This window comes from Cervus elaphus, chromosome 21 (assembly GCF_910594005.1).
Source record: "Cervus elaphus chromosome 21, mCerEla1.1, whole genome shotgun sequence".
Lineage (NCBI taxonomy): Eukaryota > Metazoa > Chordata > Mammalia > Artiodactyla > Cervidae > Cervus > Cervus elaphus.
The window spans coordinates 75,693,090-75,700,130 of record NC_057835.1 but is presented as its reverse complement, the minus strand read 5'-3'; the positions used below and the strand labels follow the sequence as shown (position 1 = coordinate 75,700,130).

At 41.3% G+C, this 7,041-nt stretch overlaps 1 non-coding gene and 1 pseudogene across 1 annotated transcript; both read right to left on the bottom strand.

Annotated features, from left to right (window-relative positions):
- Positions 1-1,937: 1,937 nt before the first annotated feature.
- On the bottom strand, positions 1,938-5,881 carry LOC122679625 (annotated as a pseudogene).
- TRNAW-CCA lies at positions 3,934-4,006 on the bottom strand. Its single transcript has one exon. It is a non-coding gene; the product is annotated as a tRNA-Trp (tRNA).
- Positions 5,882-7,041: the final 1,160 nt, after the last annotated feature.

Here is a 7,041-nt window from a genome sequence, read left to right as displayed (position 1 = left end):
CCTTACTTAGGAAGAAAGTTATGGGGCCATGTAAAATAATTTCTAGTAAAATATTTACACTTACACATACATATATTTTTAAAATCTGTGAAGAATTAACTGAAGCATGAATCACCTTACATTGAGAAGCTAAAACTGTATCAAAATACACATAACAATGGCTAATCTAAATACTATCTCCTATCAAATATATCACCATCCTCCAAATCTAGAACATATGCTGGTGTAAGCTGTGTTCCATCACAGCTTAAGGGTGAAACCTTATTTCAAAATATTGATCACTGTTAATTTTCAGAAAACCCATCATAGGACCAAGAGGGTAACAGGCAGGAAGGCCAGTGGTCTCCAAACGGAGGAAATAGGCTGCAAGCACCAGACATTTTTATCTCTCTTAAGCGGCAGGAGGAAACAAACCAGCGACATTTTTTCTTCTCTATGCAAATTTAAAAGGAGGTTTCTCTTAAAATGCTATGTTGCCATGACACCTGGTTTCACCTGAAGCTAACTACTCTCAAACCTTGAGTTAACCAATACATTTCTTTTTCTTATGGAAATGTTGTCTTAAGCTATGTTAATGTACCCCAGACTCTATCTTCAAGTTGGTTCTGCCAAATGGCCCAACCTACTTACTCAGGTATTGTTCCCCTAATCTATGTAAATGAAACTATTTGTTGGTAATCTGCCCTTCTACAAGATTCAAGTCAATTGTTTTATGGCCAGGGATGAATTATCTGGTGCGGTTCTAAGTTTTATGACATTCCTTTCTTTTCATTAACAGATTGTGAGTGACTATATAACAATAATGTATCCTGCCTGAGGACAGTCTTTGGATTAAATCCTCTGGCTAATTCTGTTATCTTAAAACATAAATTATGGGAGTAGGTCTGGTCTTTACAAGGATGTATCCTGCCTGAGGACAATCTTTGGATTAAACCTTCTGGCCAACTCTGTTATCTTAAAATGTAAATTATGGGAGTAGGTCTGGTGAGGTCTTTACAACCTCCAGACATTCTTTGGATTCGTTGGAGAGTATATAACTCCATTGCTAACATTAGAAAAGGGGGTACTCTTTTGCCCCCTTCTGATGCCTATGTCAGAAGCTTTCTCTATCTCCTTTATACTTTAATAAAACTTTATTACACAAAAGCTCTGAGTGATCCAGCCTCATCTCTGGCCCCGGATTGAATTCGTCTCCTCTGGAGACCAAGAATCCTGTGTCTTATTGTTCAGCAACAACCTTTCAGGACCATAGGAGTAACTGATGGGCAAGTGACCGAGGAATACCAATTAGAGAACAAAGCCTTGAGTGTTCAAAGTGCTTCTCTAGAAACTGTTGCATTCCCCGAGATATTTAGAAAGGGCACTATTAAGAGTGAGTGTGAGTGACAGTCGCTCAGTCGTGTCTGACTCTGTGCAACTCCATGGACTGTAGCCCACCAGTCTCCTTTGTCCATGGAATTCTCCAGGCAAGAATACTGGAGTGGGTTGCCATTTCCTTCTCTAGGGGATCTTCCCAACCCAGGGAATTGAACACGCGTTTCTGGCATTGCAGACGGATTCTTTACCATCTGAGCCACCAGGAAAACCTACTATTAAGAGATATTTCTAAGTATAAAGACAGGTCAATTTAAAAAGTATCAGCAAATACTTGCTTGACCTTATCCTACAATCTATAGACAATACATTAGACTATGTAATGAATCCATACACCTTTTCCAAAGGAATACCCAAGACAGAAGTAGCAATAAAGTTATAAATGACAATCATCAATCAGATGAAATATTTTAGATGAAGTTTACCTCTCTCGAAGAGATGGGGACTGGGCAAGTGGTCAAGATGGAAATACAATGTGCTATTAAATTTGCATGAAAAATAATGTTCAGTTCCATGTTGCTGAACATAGTTCTGTTTCTGCCAAATAAATCCTCTATTTCAAATTACTGTCCGAATGCTTTATTAAAACTCTGCCTCTGGCCTTTGTTTTGGAATCTGTAACTTTTGTTTCTCTCCTAGGCTTCCCTAGTAGCTCAGATCATAAAGCATCTGCCCGCAATGCGGGAGACCTGGGTTCAGTCCCTGGATCAGGATGGTCCCCTGGAGGAGGAAATGACAACCCACTGCAGTATTCTTGCCTGGAGAATTCAGTGGACAGAAGAGCCTGGTGGGCTACAGTCCACGGGGTCGTAAAGAGTCGGACATGACTGAGCGCCTAACACACTCTTTGTTGCCACCTCCTGATCACTGTCCTCTGAAGCTCCTACTTCTTTTCCGCTGTCCCGACACCTCGGTTGCCCTTGGAAGTTGTAATATCCTCCCCTGGTCCTTCTCGCTCTGACTGCTCTGTAGCCACAGAAAACTGCCAGCGCCGTGAAGCATGCCATGTATTTCTGTTACTGGTACAGCTGGTACACCCAGCTTTCCTTTGAGAACGACCATTCCCTTCACTTTGGAATCAATCTCCTCACCCAGTAGCTCTTTAAGTTCTTTCTAAGCATAACTAACGTTTGGCATTTCAATCGAGCACCGCAGATCATGGTTACAAAGCCTGTATTTGAGTTGCTCAAGGAGCGCTGGTCTACCGACATGGCGCCAGAGAAGTGGGCCAGGGCCGCTGCCGGGGCTTCCAGGGCCCCCTGCTCCCCAATCAGCTTCTCGGCTGACTGCTCGAAGTACCAATCGCAGTGGGAGGCACAGAGTCCAAGAACCTGATGGCATCTTTGCTAGAAGCTTTATTATCTCTGTTGGAGAACGAACACCTATTTGCTTAAATTAATTCCCACTTTTTGCTCCACTTGGGCTAACTGGTAGTCTTTGTGCTGGGAAAAGCAGATGCAAATCCCGGTCATTCCAACTCTACCTGTTTGCCCAGAACGATGAATGTAGGGACTCCACATCCTTTGGCGGAGAACTTTGAACAACCAGATGGACCTCAGGGATGTCTAACCCACCTGAAACAACATTGGTTGGAACCCAGACTCCAAAATCACCATTTCTAAAACCTTTCCGGGTGATTTCCCTTTGCTTCTGTGGAATGTCTCTGTGTAATGACTGGGCATCGTGCATTATGGCCACATTCTGTGACAACTCCTGGGCTTTTCTTCATTTCACAAAATATGATAGTGCGCCCTTGAAAACCACTGTCTCCAATAACTGCCGCCCTCCTCCTCAGTGGTACTTGACAGCCAGATGCACTACAGTTATTGCCGTTTTCTGCATCTTTTTACCAATCAGGTCCATTTGTTCAAATGTAGATTTCATGTATTTCTTAGCAACATTACACACCCAGTGGGGGCAAGTTGCAGGAAAAAGTAATGTTTTGGAATTGTCTTTTGAATCATTCTTGCATGCAATGGATAAAATCTCTTCCCCTTGATCAGTAAAGCCCTTGTCTAACATCCGGTCATCTCATCCAGGACAACATGCTTAAGTTTGGTGAGCTCTAGCTTGCCATTCTGCAGGTGGTCTTTTTTTAAAGTTTATTTCTTTTTATTGAAGGATAATTGCTTTACAGGATTTTGTTGCTTTCTTTCAAACCTCAACATGAGTCAGCCATAGGTACACATATATCCCCTCCCTATTGAGCCTCCCTCCCATCCCTCTCCCCATCCCACCCCTCTAGGCTGATGCAGAGCCCCTGTTTGAGTTTCCTGAACCATGGGGCAATTTCCCGCTGGCTCTCTATTTTACATATTTTACACATGGTAATGTAAGTTTCCATGTTACTCATACATCTCCCCCTCTCCTCTTCTCTCCCCACGTCCATAAGTCTACTCTCTATGTCTGTTTGTCTGTTTCTCCATTGAGTGAGTGAAGTCGCTCAGTCATGTCCGACTCTTTGCGATCCCGTGGACTGTAGACTACCAGGCTCCTCTGTCCATGGGATTCTCCAGGCAAGAATACTGGAGTAGGTTGCCATTTCCTTCTCCAGGGGAGTTTCCTGACCCAGGGATCGAACCCGGGTCTCCTGCATTGGAGGCAGATGCTTTAACCTCTGAGCCACCAGGGAAGCCCATTGGTACCCTGCAAATAAATTCATCAATACTATCTTTCTAGATTCTGTATATATGCATTAGTATATGATACTTATCTTTCTCTTTCTGACTTACTTCATTCTGTATAATAGCTCTAGATTCATCCACCTCATTAGAACTGACTCAAATGTGTTCCTTTTTAATGCTAAGTAATATTTCGTTGTGTGTATGTACAACTTCTGTATCCATTCATCTGTCAGTGGACATCTAGGTTGCTTCTATGTTCTAGCTGTTGTAAATAGTGCTGAATAATACCAAAAACTGTAAAACTCTTAGAGGAAAACAGGCAGAACACTGATGACATAAATCAAAGCAAGATCCTCTATGACCCACCTCCTAGAGTAATGGAAATAAGAACGAAAGTAAACAAGTTGGACCTAATTAAGCTTAAATGCTTTTGCATAGCAAAGGAAACTATAAACAAGGTGAAAAGACAGCCCTCAGAATGGGAGAAAATAATAGCAAATGAAACAACTGACAAAGGATTAATTTCCAAAATATATCAGTAGCTCATACAACTCAATACTAGAAAAACAAACAACCCAATCAAAAAGTGGGAAAAAGACCTAAACAGATGTTTCTTCAAAGAAGACATGCAGATGGCTAACAAACACTTGAAAAGATGCTCAACATCACTCATTATTAGAGAAATGCAAATCAAAACTACAACGAGATATCACCTCACACTGGCCAGAATGACCATCATCAAAAAATCTATAAACAATAAATGCTGGAGAGAGTGTGGATGAAAGAGAACCCTCTTTCACTGTTGGTGGGAATATAAATTGATATCACCACTATGGAAAACAGAATGGAGATTCCTTAAAAGAAAAAAAGCTAGGAATAAAACCACCATATGACCCAGCAAATCCCACTCCTGGGTCTACAGCCTGAGGAAACCAAAACTGAAAAAGACACATGCAGATGATCTTTGATACGACCTGCTGTCCCAACCAGGATATCAATCCCATTCCTCATGTGTTCAATTTGCCCTCAGTAGGATGTTCCACCATAAAAACAAGCCACTGCCAGCTTTTTTGTGATGTCACTGAAGTCTCTGCTGACCTGACTTGCCAGCTCCTTGTGGTTGAAGAACCAGTACCTGAGGGGCACGCCTCTCTTCCGGTCTTGCAGTTCTCCCCGAAGTTTCTTAACAGAAGGGATGTCAAGGGAAAATGTCTTTCCAGTTCCTGTCCGTGTCTGTGAAATCAAATCTTTTCCACTATAGACGTGGTGACAAGTCTTTGCTTGTATAGGAATGGGAAGGTCATCCCACGGGCTTTGAGAAGTTTAACAGTTTCTTGAGATATGGGGAAATTAGACGAAGCTCGTTCTTTTTTCCCCACAGTCATTTCCTGCTCTAACTCACTGTTTTCTTCACTGGCAGCTTCCTTGGATTTGGAGTCAGGTCCAGAATCAGGGAACTCATTCTTGAAGTTGGGGCTTTTCTCTCCAATTTCTACATTTATTTCTTTTTCTTTCTTCATCATTTTGGGCTTAGGTGCACCAACTTTTCCTCAGAAGGCTCTTTGTTTTTTATAACTTTTCTGGTTTTAGGAGAAGCCATTGTCTTTTCACAGGGCTCCTTTGACTTTTTTGAACTTTTTCTAGGAGAAATAATATCATCTTGAGATGGCTCCTCTATCTTTTTGGCCTTTTTGGATTTAGGAGAATTCATGTCAACCTCAGAAGGCCTTGCTTTCTTTTTAACCTTTTTAAACTTTGGGGGAAATCATTTCTTCCTTTTCTTCTGCTGCCTCTTCAGTCTTACTAGATTTTGGCTTCTCTTTTTTACCTTTCCTCTTATTTAGCTTTCGCAGCATCTCCACTTTTGCCACAGCTGTGTCTGACTCCAAATCCACATCCTGAGAAGTTTCCCTGGCATCACTCAGCATAAGTGTAGGCCAAGCAGTCTTATCTATTGCATGGTGAGGAAGGGATGTGGCCGTTTTTATTAAAAGAGGAGAAAGCCAAGCCCATGACAATCCTGGACTTGATCCTACAACAGAAAATGGATGTGAATGAGACAGAGACAAAATTTGAATGAGAGTGAATTCTCGCACTATTGCAAAAGTTCTAGGACCCACATCAGACTTCCCAACCTGATCATCTGATCCCACAAAGGGACTGGGAGTGCCCAGGGAATCTGACTTTGAAGGACAGTGGGATTTGATTACAGAACTTGCACAGGACTAGGGGAAACAGAGACTCTTGGAGGGCACAAACAAAACTATGTGTGCACCAGGACCCTGGGGATAGGAGCAGTGACCCCGCAAGAGACAGAGTCAGACCTGCCTGTGAGTGTTTGAGGGTCTCCTGCAGAGGTGGGGTCAGCAGTAGCCTGCTGCAGGGACAGGGGCACTGGCAGAAACAGTCTTGGGAGGTCAGATTTGGCACAAGTCCTTTTGGAGGTCACTTTTAGCCAACTACATCTATAATAGCTTCAAAGAGACTAAAATTTAGCAAAGGAGGTGAAAGATCTGTACATTAAAAACTATAAAATCTTGATGAAAAAATTTAAGAAGACAAAAATAAATGGAAAGTTATTTCTTGCTCATAGACTGAGTAATTAATATTGCAAAAATTTCCATGTTACTCAAAGCAATCTACAGATTCAATGAATTTCCTATAAAATTCCAAAGGCACTTTTCACTTAAATAGAAAAAATAATCCTAAAATTTATATGGAATCACAAAAAGCTCTGAATATGTAAAGGGATCTTGAGCAAGAACAAAGCTGGAAGCACCATACTTGCAGATTTTGAATTATGTTACAAACTAATTTAAAAAAAAAAAAGTATATTTCATAAAAAAAGGCACATAAGCTAATGGGACAAAATAGAAGACCTAGATAGAAGCCCAATAACTATGGTCAACTAATCTTCTACTAGGGTCTCAAAAATACAATACAATGAGAGGAAAGGATAATCTCTTCAATAGATTGTTGGGAAAATTTGATATCCACATGCAGAAGAATGAAATTGGATACATAAACCAACCAAAATCAGATT